General features: G+C 48.8%; 1 long non-coding RNA gene across 1 annotated transcript; it reads right to left on the reverse strand.

Annotated features, from left to right (window-relative positions):
• Window positions 1-892: 892 nt before the first annotated feature.
• Window positions 893-3,409, reverse strand: LOC122703465. Its single transcript, XR_006343494.1, has 3 exons — window positions 3,302-3,409; window positions 1,123-1,184; window positions 893-978 (listed from the first exon to the last, which is right to left on the reverse strand). It is a non-coding gene; the product is annotated as an uncharacterized LOC122703465 (long non-coding RNA).
• Window positions 3,410-11,569: the final 8,160 nt, after the last annotated feature.

Raw genomic sequence — 11,569 nt, forward strand, 5'->3', positions numbered from 1 at the left:
TAGGAACACACCGGCAGGAATGACACCCAAGGATGCATCCAGCCAGGGAGGGGATTCCACGGGAGAACAGGGGCAGCCGCATGGGGCTCCCACGCGTGCTGGACATGCCCCAGCCTGACTTGCCGCCCAGCCTTCACGCTGCTCAGGAACAGGCAGTGAGCCTTTGCCTAGCCTCTGGTGTAGTCCAGAAATTTCCCCTTAACAAGGTGTGCTACTTTCAGATACTGGTACTGAGTCATCCAACTGACACAACCACCACACTTTCTCATTTTTCACATTCATAAGACCTAGGGATATCATGACCAATAATCTCCTGAAACTGCATTTTCTACAAACTTGGACGTACCTCTGATCATGTCCAGACCAACACCTGCTGGAATAGGTCCTCATCCATGGAGTCCTGGCCAGGGTTAGCAGTTTACCAGTGTTCAGATGCAGTTCCTTCAGGACTCTCCTCAAGCTCACCATTCCAAACTGTCTGAAGACCTAGAAACTCACAAGAAGTTAGCCCAGCTATTCCAATATGAATCCACTAAGTAACTGAGAACTCAGGAAAATATATTAGCTAATGGTTTCCACTTGGTCTAAAACAGAAATAGGTCAATTATATTTTTCCCCCTCTCTCATTCTCTCTCTGTTTAAACAAGAAAATTCCAAATCACACACCAAGAGCTGGGTTAAGATCAATGATTTAGCCAAACAACACAAGAGTAAAATAATAGCTAAGCTGTCTGCCAAGTCCACAGACTTGATTCCAAGCCTTTCACATGCTAACTCATTTGATCTTCACAACAACCCTACAAAGAAGCTGACACTATTATTATCCCCAATTGCCAACTGAGGAAACCAAGACACAAGACATTGAAGTCACACAACTCACAACTGGCAAGGAGTGAATTCCAACCCAGACTATCCAGCTCCTGAGTGCACACTCCTGAACACAGATGTTCAAGAACTGGAACCAGGCATCTTTGGATGCTGAGATGAAAACAAGAGTTTTAATGGAAGAGGATTTTGAGAAGCATAACAGTCACTAGACAAATTTTAAACAATCTGTCAAAAGCTGCAACCCTTTCTAAGGCAGCAGCACCCAACCATACCCACACATCAGCTGTCACGCACCAAGGGCATTCCATCTTTCTTCCATTCAATATGGCGCTCCACGGTGCCCAACCTCAGGATGCCTGGAATGGTAACAAATTATCATACTGAGTAATCAGGCTATAGCAGGGGGAAGAAGGCTGCTTCCTCCACCAGGACCACAGAAGGCAATGACTCTTATGTCTTTTTAGGGCCATTTGCGGGTAAGGCCCCCAAGAGCCCAGCACCACCTTCCAAGACACATCTGGCCAGTGGAGGCCAAGCAGAATCAGGCCAAAGCACACAAAAGAGGAGCCACTGATGGGGTTCTGGGTGCGGCTACCCCTCACCTTTCCTCCACCAATTCCAAGGCTGGAAGTCACCCAGGGGGAGCTAAGCATGGAGTCAACTGTCCCCCAGTGAAACTGTCACTGGAATTCCAAGGCTGGAAGTCACCCCAAGGGAGCTAAGCATCGAGTCAACTGTCCCCCAGTGAAACCGCATTCACATAGACTCAGGAAAGGCTCAGCCGTGCCACCACCTCCAGGCTGGAAACACACAAAGACAGGCCACCAGGACAGACCTGGAGCGGACCCACCCAGGATCAAAGCAGATGCGTCCACGGAAAGTCAGGGAGCTGGGAGCACCCTAATCAGGGTAGAAATTTCCCCCAGTCTGATCACCAGCACCAGTTTATCATTCTTACTGAACACCAAAAACCTTGTCTTCACATAAGACATGTGAGAAACCCTTCAACAGAAAAAGTTTTTTTTTCCATCTTGACCCAGATACTAAATGAGGCCTAATTGACAGAGCTCCACAGAAGGCCCCCTTCAGGGGCCTTGGCCAGGGCGGTGAGAGGCTTACTCACAAAGACCGGCTTGGAGCTAAAAGTCAGAGGGCAACTGACTAACAAGTATTCAGACAACAGTGGTGGGCTTAGGAGGACACAGGATATTTTTCCTGAGTTCTTTAAAACTAGGTCAGGTTCTTCCTGCCCAGAACCATGGCCCGGGGATGGAATCTTGACATCTTGAGGGTCACTCTGGGCCTGGCGCTCCTCCCCATATCAGAGTCTCTGACCTAGGGTAGAATGGGACCACCATCCACTTCATCCCCCTTCCCCTGGTCTCTTCCGCCCAGCGCTCAGAAACAGAAGGGACTTGGAAAAAAAAAAAAAAACTTTCCCAGAGCACAGCACACAATCAGCAAAAAAGAATAGGGTTCAAAGGTTTCTGGGCAGGAAATGTCAAAGAATGAGGTATCTTGATGAAGGCAACCAAAAAAAATGAAAGCAGTCTGGTCTCTGAAACTCAACCGCCCAGCTCCCCCAGAAGCCCTTCAAAGGCTCCTAGAGCGCTGGAGTCTGCAGCCCCATCTCTGGGGTGCCCCTTCCACCAGCACCCACCCCCCACTCCCGGGGATCTGTACCCTCACTCACAACAAAAGCAAAGAGGGGGAAGGGCGCACAGAGAAAGCTAGTTTTGTCAGTGAAGTAGCAGATCTTTGAGATTCCCTGTTCTTCCAACACCAGTGGACTCTGGCAGGCCTTTAGGCTTCCTGGAGGAAGCTTCAACCACGCGGTTCACCAACCCCAGCTCAGGGCTGTCAGCCCAGGCTGTGCCCTGGATCGTGGGCTATTTTGTAACTTATTTTGAGATGAGCAAGGTGACCATGAAGGCCCTTGAAAACCTGTATCACAGGAGACGCCCTGCGGACTTCCTCAGACACGCTGGGGAATCAGGCAGAGGGCGCACCTGGCTGCCTGGAAGGACTGCAGGTCGCTGGCCAGGCCCAGTGGCAGCCTCGCTGACCACGAGCACGGGGACACTGGCCTCCCGGTCCCCCCAGAGAGGAAACTGGATACCCGAGGAGGACAGCGAGGTATCCGGGAATTCAGTCCCTCTGGGCCCTTTGGGGCGGGCGCCGAGGGACCCATAAAGGGCTTAGCCCAGGGTCACCAGCGTCACCTGCCCGGTTGGCGGAGGTGCTCCGCCCCGCTCTTCTGGCGGGGTTGGGGGAATCTAGGTGGCGGCGCAGGGGCGCAGGACGCCGGGGATGGGGTGCGGGGGACCGGGGGCCGGGGGCGGGGCGGCGGCAGCGGCGCCCGTCTGCAGGCTGCACCCACCCCCGCGCCCGCAGCACCTGCGCGCCCTCCCTACCCGCGGTTCTATCTCCCCCCAAAGCCCCGGTCCCGCCCGCGGCGCGGGGCTCTGCCTACCCCGCCCAGGCGCCGGGCCCCTGCAGGCGGGCGGCTGCTGCTGCCGCTGGATTCCCAGCCCGGATGCAGGGAGTGGGACGAGGTGGCGGATGCTCAGCCCGCCTTTCAGCTCCCTGCGCAGCCGAAGGTTCTCAAGCTTCTCTTTTCTTTACTAACTTTCCTGAACGTGTGTGTGCGCGCACACAGCCCTTGCAAAAAGTACTGTCGAGAAGTGACTAGGGTTTCATTGATATATTTAATTGTATTAAATCAGTAACTGAAAACAAGCACAATCATACATCCCAAGCCAGGTTTCCGTGACCTTCTTCCCCAGGGCGGGTAAATCCATCATGTGAAAAAAAAAAGGGAACGTCAGAGCCTTGTGTTCAGGGAGCTGGAGAAGGGGCTGCAAACAGAATCTTCCCACAGGAACAAGCTCCTTCGTCAGGTGGGGGTGTGGATAAACAGGAAACTAGTGAGAGCATTCTTAAAAGGTTAGATAAGAAAAGCAGGTGCAGCCTACCTGGTATCTACCCACTCTTGGCTTTTACCGAATAGAAATATTTGTCTTTTATTACTGGACTGGGCTTCCCTGGTGGCTCAGATGATAAAGAACCTGCCTGCAATGCAGGAGATCCAACCTCGATCCCTGGGTTGGGAAGATCCCCCAGAGAAGGAAATGGCAACCCACTCCAGTATTCTCGCCTGGAGAATCCATGGACGGAGGGGTGTCTGGTGAGCTACAGTCTATGGGGTCGCAGAGTCGGCAACGATTGAGTGACTAACACACACCTGCACACACACACACAGGACTTATTTAGGATCTCACTGGATTCCCCGGGACTTTTCCACAGGTAGATTTTTTGTTGCTGTTACCTGCCTTGTCGATACAAGCAGACAGATGTAATTCTGTTTAAAATCTGTGAATGACTCTAACCCCCACCCCCCTCCCATGGTCTGTGCTCTAACAAGCAAAGTCAATTTTCCTGCTGTTAAATAACATTGAATATTAATTGCATAGTTAACTTAAAAATCAAGTGCTGGGGTACACCACAGGAAAATCCCTTGCATTTTCTGTCTGGTTTCTATATTATTTCTTTCTTTATTTTACTTTAATTGGAAGCTAATTACTTTACAGTATTCTGGTGGTTTTTGCCATACATCAGCCATGGTGTACATGTGTTCCCCATGTGACCCTCCCTTCCACCTCCCTCCCATCCATATTATTTCTTGAAATCCCAGGGATCCTAGCCCCATGGCTGCAATATTTATTTGCTTTTCAAATTTTAATGTCTTGCTTGAAAATCCTAATTTCCAACAGAGGGAACAAAGGCATTTTCAAGTGACATGCAAGCCGGTGGATGCAATAGGAGACGAAGAATTGCCTCCTTTCTGCAGAATTGGATTTGTAGTTGCTCCTGGTGAGAGCTGGGTGCCCGGTAGGGCTGAAGACTGACGTGCTGTTTATCTACCTGTCTGCACCTGTGGTGTCCTTGGTTCATTTTGTGTTTATGACACATTTCATACTGCCATGAGGATGATCACCTTGCTCACTCCATCACTAGAGTTCATGGTGAAGGGAAAAAGGATGTGAATCCGTGCTCATGCTCACACCAACGTGCAGCTGAAAGCAGACGGCAGAGCACCCTGGGCCCCACACCCCGCAGGCCTGTCGGCTCTGCTCCAGGGCCGGCCTGTGACCAGACCTGCTTCCAGAAGTTGGCATAACAGAGTCCTGAGTTTAAACTGATGTCAGCATTCCAACCCAGGCCTGCAAGAGTTGGGGGCCTTAAATCCCACCCACCTCTCCCCACCCTTTCTGCACTGAGCCACAAGCCGCCACTCACACTGACCTGACCAGGAGGAATCTTGCTGTGAGCTGCATCTTGTTTGGGTCAGCAACACAAATTATATCAACCCTCCAAGTGGAATTTTCAAAGACCAGGGTGAAACTGGAGAAAGGTAGTCAAAAGGGACTTCCCTGGAGGTCCAGTAGGTTACACCTCCACACTTCCACTGCCAAGGGCCCAGGTTCAATCCTTGGTCAGGAAACTAAAATCCCACAAGCTGCATGGCACAGCCAAAGAAAAAAGTACAAGTTTCTAGTAGTAAGATAAATAAGTCCTAGGGATGCAGCATACAATGCAATGACTACAGCTGCATGATCCACAGGAAAGTTAAGACAGCAAATCCTAAGAGTCCTCATGACAAGGAGACATTTTTTCCCCATTTTTTAGTTTCTTCTTTCTTCTCATTGTATCTCTAGGAGAAGATGGATATCAGCTGAACTTTTTATGGTAATCATTTCACAGTTCACATAAATCAAACCAACCTGCCATTTGCCTTCAACCTAGTACAATGACGTATGCCAGTTATTTCTCAACAAAACTGGGAGGGGGCAAAAGCCTTTTTGACTCCTGCCATTGCCTTGGTTCCTTTCACAGTAGAAACGTCATCCCTCCTCCATCCTGGTCATTCCTTCCACTGTTCTCCACACATGCACACACACATCTGACTCTCCACATTCACCTGTATCCTTCTCAACTGCTGATCCCCAAGAACAGTCAGAAGGTAGGGTGACTCTGGACCACTTCACGATTTCATTTGGTCTTTAAAACGCTGCTTATGTGGGTGAAATAAGCACCATTATTCAATAATCCAGGCTGGAACCAGCACAGCTTCTGGTCCACATGCCACACCCCATCAACATTTCCTGCTGGACCCACAAGTACTAGGAATGCCTCTAGTGTTCCTTTTCTTCACACTTCTTCTGTTGAAATGTCCTTAAGAGCTGATGGACTTGTTTTGGCTCCAGATTCTTTATTTTTTTTTTCCCATTTATTTTTATTAGTTGGAGGCTAATTACTTTACAATATTGTAAATGTCATACATTGACATGAATCAGCCATGGATTTACACGTATTCCCCATCCCGATCCCCCCTCCCACCTCCCTCTCCACCCGATTCCTCTGGGTCTTCCCCGTACACCAGGCTGGAGCACTTTTCTCATGCATCCAGCCTGAGCTGGTGATCTGTTTCACTATAGAAAATATATATGCTGTTCTCTCGATACATCCCACCCTCGCCTTCTCCCACAGAGTCCAAAATTCTGTTCTGTACATCTATGTCTCTTTTTCTGTTTTGCATATAGGGTTATCGTTACCATCTTTCTAAATTCCATATATATGTGTTAGTATACTGTATTGGTCTTTATCTTTCTGGCTTACTTCACTCTGTATGATGGGCTCCAGTTTCATCCATCTCATTAGAACTGATTCAAATGAATTCTTTTTAATGGCTGAGTAATATTCCATGGTGTACCAGATTCTTTTCCATCCCTTTACTCCTCCTTTAGCCCTGAGGACCCCTCCCCTGACAGACAACCCAAGCAGCATGACCAAGCAGCATGAAGTGGGTTCCTAAAGTCAGTGTCTCAGCTTCCTCCAAGCCAGCACACACACAGCCTTGGTTGTCAAGCCCAGAGAACAATTTTTCCCCCAGTCTCCTCAAATTCCATGTATGTGTTCAGTTGCTCAGTTATGTCTAACTCTTTGTGGCCCCACACACTGTAGCCCACCTGGCTCCTCTGCCCGTGGAGTTTTCCAGGCAAGAATTCTGGAGCGGGTAGTCATTCCCTCTTCCAGGGGATCAACCCAGGGATGGAACCCAAGTCTCTTGCATCTCCTGCATTGACAGGTGGATTCTTTACCACTAGCACCACCTGGGAAGCTCAAATTCTGAAGTGCCTCAAATTAAATAAAAAATTTAATGTAGGCTGTGAGGCCTATAATACCTCCTGAGGGCATGAACAAACAAGTCAATGCCTAACCAAGGTGACTGCCCATCCCTTCTCTTCCCCACTATCCTTTCCTCCCTGCATCTTAGGGTATATGGTTCCCAGGCTTTTAGATTTCATGGAGCTAAAACATTGAATTAATTTTCAGTTTTCAATTTAATTTTGATTTGTCGAATTAGCCACTGAATTTTTTTTAAGTTGCAAAAGAACTTGACCCTTCAAGTCTAGCCCTTGTCCAAATGAGATTCCTTATGCCTGATGTCATAGGCCAATTTATTTAAAGTCTGAATAAATATCAAGTCACTTTTGGCAGCAATGGGAGTTACCTACCGTGCCGTCAGAGTGCCCAATGCAAACACGGTTACAGAGATGTTCTGTCTCTACATGAAGAAGTGAGTATTGTGAGTTATTTGTTTCCCTGGCCTAAAATGCCCTGTGCCCTGCTCCAGATCCTGCTGGCTTTCAACACTGAATTGAGGTCCCACCTTCTCACAAAGTCTTTCTAGCCTACTCTGGCTCTTCAGCATCTCTTCCGCCTCTGAATCCCACATGACTTTGAGTCCTTCAAGTAAGCCTTTAATTACAAGGCTGTCTTGTGTTGTTCACCACAGCGTCAAGTGGGTTATTCTGGTCTCCCAGCATAGATCGAAGTGGGCAGGACCCATGTCTTTGTGTCTTTTACTTTTTCTGGGTCTTGCCCAAGAGAAGCATGTGGAGACTGAACACAAGGAAGGGCTCAAACATCCTTGCTGATGGGTTGACTAGATCTTTCCACCAATGGTCAGTCTTCATGGCAGTCTCCCTGTGGCCAGACAGTAATCAGCTCTCAGCACTGGATTCTGATACAAGGACGGGACTCTACTCTGACCTCAGGAAAACCTCAGTCCAGTCAACTGACTGTCTTCATAGGGTTCTAGGTGAAGTTCAAGGGGAAAGAGAGAGCAACTTGCAATGCATTGTACCACCTACCCAAACAACTAGAGTAAGATATGGAACCTAAACACAATGCAAGAAATAGAAAATGCTGGTGGGGCTCAGAGGAAAAGAGAATTTTCATCACGTGGTCAGGCAGTGTCGACAGAGATGGAGACAGTGTCAGAAGCCACCCAGTTGTGGAAACAGTGAGGCCAGGACTCAAGTATGGTTCTGTCCCCTGCTTACACTATGACCTTAGCTACTATCATGCTTTTCAACTCATGGTGTGGTCGAGGTCACAGCCGACACCTTTGAACTTGGTACAAACTGACTCTCAGGCTCAACCCAAGGTCTGTGGAAGAGAATCTTCATTTTAATGAGTCCTTCTAGTGAGAATCTGCATTTTAATGATGAGCCACCCATAGGTTAGGGTCTGAGAAGACCGCAATATGTGGAGACGGTTATTGCTGCCCCCAGGCTCTGCTTCACAAAGCACCTCCAGTTCATTTTGGAGGAATAACCTCTCTCTTGTGAATCGGTCACCAAGCCCTCGGGGCTTGGAGCTCAACTGATCAATGCATTCCATCGTCCAGGCCACAGTGGCTGGTTCATGGATGGGCATGTGGCCCAGGTCAGGTCATTCAGGGCCAATCAGATACAGCCAGGCTGGTGTTTGATCACAGGGAAAGCTGGCTTGCTCTTCCCCTCAAGTTGAGGAGAGAGGGTGTGGGTTGTCACTCCTGTGAAGAATCTTATGACTACTGGGGACCTGAAAATGGACCGTGGACCATGTAGGGAGAGCAACAGAGAGACAATAACCCCTTATGGCGATCTTGCAAGCCTGGGGGGGGGGGGGGGGCGGGAACTGGGTCTAAGAAGTTATTTGATTACATGACCCAATAAATTCCCCATTTTCTTGAGTCAGTTTGGGTTAGATTTTCTGCTACTTGAGAATGAATGAGGCAACATGTTGAAAGCCTCCCACAGAATTGGTCTGCTGCTGCTGTGGCTGTGGTCCTGGCCCCTGCAGTGATTGCTATGGCAGTTGAACTTGTCCTGAAAGTCTTTGAAGATTGGCAGTGTCTTCAACTTAACACAGATGAAGAAGGAAAGCCTCAAGACAAGTGTATTGAATTTTGACTTAGACAAATTGAATTAGACAAAGCAGAGTTTTGCAGGCTATTTCCTTTTGCAGAATAAAGTTGGGGTGCAAAAATTGAGGGCTTGAAGGTATCTGAGCAGAGACCAAGAGAATGAGCTTGATACTTAGGCGTCTATTCTCCTAAGGGAGAGAACACTCTTCCCCTCTCCTATGCTTTCTTCTAGAAGCTTCTCCCACTGCCCAGGCACACAGATGCCTCTCTGGGTGGTGTTTAGGAAGCATAACTGGGCAAGCTTGGTTCAGTTCCGCCCTTTTATTTTCCACTCTGTTTGAGAAGAACATGAATTCTCTGCTGCTTCCTTGGGTTCTTCTTCACACCTGGGGTCAACGCCATCCATCAAAGTCGACTTGCCTCTGGCAATCACACCTGCACCAGCCCCCACCTGTATTTACCCACCCCGGGCTGGATGGCTGCGTTGGCCTAAACCAAGATCAGTCCTGAAAGGCTCTCTGCCCAGCTATGCAGAGCCAAATCCCCTCCCACATGGCCTCCTGCTTAGTTTCCTATCTGAGTTCTGAACAGGGTAAGAAGTCATGCAGGGGAGGAGGTTGCTCTTTTGGGAAGACCTCATAAAAGCTGTGAATTACTCCATCTATCTCAAAGGAGAGCCCTTTTGGCATATACTGGCAAGGAGATCCAACCAGTCAATCCCAAAAGAAATCAGTCCTGAATATTCATTGAAATGACTGATACTGAAGCTGAAACTCCAATCTTTGGCCACCTGATGTGAAGAACTGATTCACTGGAAAAGACCCTGATGCTGGGAAAGACTGAAGGCAGGGGAGAAGGAGATGACAGAGGATGAGATGGTTGGATGGCATCACCAACTTGATGGACATGAGTTTGAGCAAGCTCCAGGAGATGGTGATGGACAGAGAGGTCTGGCTTGCTGCAGTCCATGGGGTGGCAAAGAGTCAGAAACAACTGAGTGACTGAACTGAACTGAATATAGATGAGAGCCTATGACTGTGTTATTGTAATAGCATGTGGACCCTATGTAAATTAGGATCAGAGGAGCAATGGCCCCTGAATGGCTCTCTCAACTATAATGCCATCTCACAGTTAAAAGTGTTTTGCAAAAGGGCAGGAAAAAGAGATGAGTTTCCATATGTAGAAGCAATGATGCTATTGCATCAGATGTAAAAGAGTCAGAGGACTTCCACGTTACGTGCGGAGGTCTGAGAGAAAACTCAAAGGGGTACCTAGACAAAAGAGCTTAAACGCAATTCGGGAGATATAACAAAGACCAAGTGAGTTTCTAGACCATCTAGACCATCAAAGTTTCTAGAAAGGATTTATCAAATTTATAGGCACTACACAGATACCGACCCTGAGGCCCCTGAGAATGTAAGGATGATAAACATGACGTTCAACAGGCAAAGCACCCCAGAGATTTAAAAATCAAAGAAGTTAGAGGGAGTATTTGAAATGAACCCTTCTCAATTAGTGGATGTTATTTTCAAAGTATTCAACAGCAGGGAACAACAGCAGAAGCAAGGAGATGCAAAGTGGAATACAACTTTTCTGCTGGCAGCATTGAAAGTGAGTAACCTAAAGGAGGGCTCCCAGGTGGCTCAGTGATAAAGAATCTGCCTGCCAATGCAGGAGACATGGGTTCCATCCCTAGGTCTAGAAGATCCCCTGGAGGAGGAAATGGCAAACCACTCCCATATTCTTGCTTGGGAAATCCCATAGACGGAGGAGTCTGGTGGGCTACAGTCCATGGGATGCGACGGAGCCTACTGAGCCGACTGAGCAGGTAAGAGTTGCAGTAGTCAGGGTAGGTCAGAGGGCTGAAATGCAAGTCTGGGAACCAGCTTTGAAGCCCCTGCAAAGGGCTTAGGCTGTACCAGGGAGATGACGAGGACACAAGGAAAGCGGAGGTGGGAGAAAGGGAAAAGGGAGCTTCCCTAGGAATTGGCATGTTATGAAATGCAAGCTGGATGGGGAGGCTGAGCTACAGGGAAGGAGGGAGGGGAAATTCAGTGTCAGGGCTAACAGGGTGTCCAGGTGGGGAGGTCTAGCGGGAAATAGACACGCGAGGCTGACAGTCAGAATGGAGGGGGAGAGCAGTATTGCACAGATATAAAAGCTGAAACAGACTCGTGGATGAAATCCGGGAGGAGAAATGTGGAGGGCGGAGCTCCTAAGACGTCTGTCTTCACCAAGGAGCCAATGAGGGAGATGGTATCCACACTGAGCAAGGACAGTGATGAGAAGCGTGGACTCCATGGAAGAGGGGCAGGGGGTGGGTGGGAGGCAGAGTTGCTAGAAAGAAGAGACCCTTAAAGGGTTCAAAATAAACCATGGGAAGGGGCCAAGGAGACGGTCAGGGTAGACCCCGAGAACAGTTCCAAAGCCAGGCAGCAGCACCCAAACCCAGAAGCACCGGTAGTGGGAGCCCCTCTCCGGCTA

This window comes from Cervus elaphus, chromosome 11, assembly GCF_910594005.1.
Source record: "Cervus elaphus chromosome 11, mCerEla1.1, whole genome shotgun sequence".
NCBI lineage: Eukaryota > Metazoa > Chordata > Mammalia > Artiodactyla > Cervidae > Cervus > Cervus elaphus.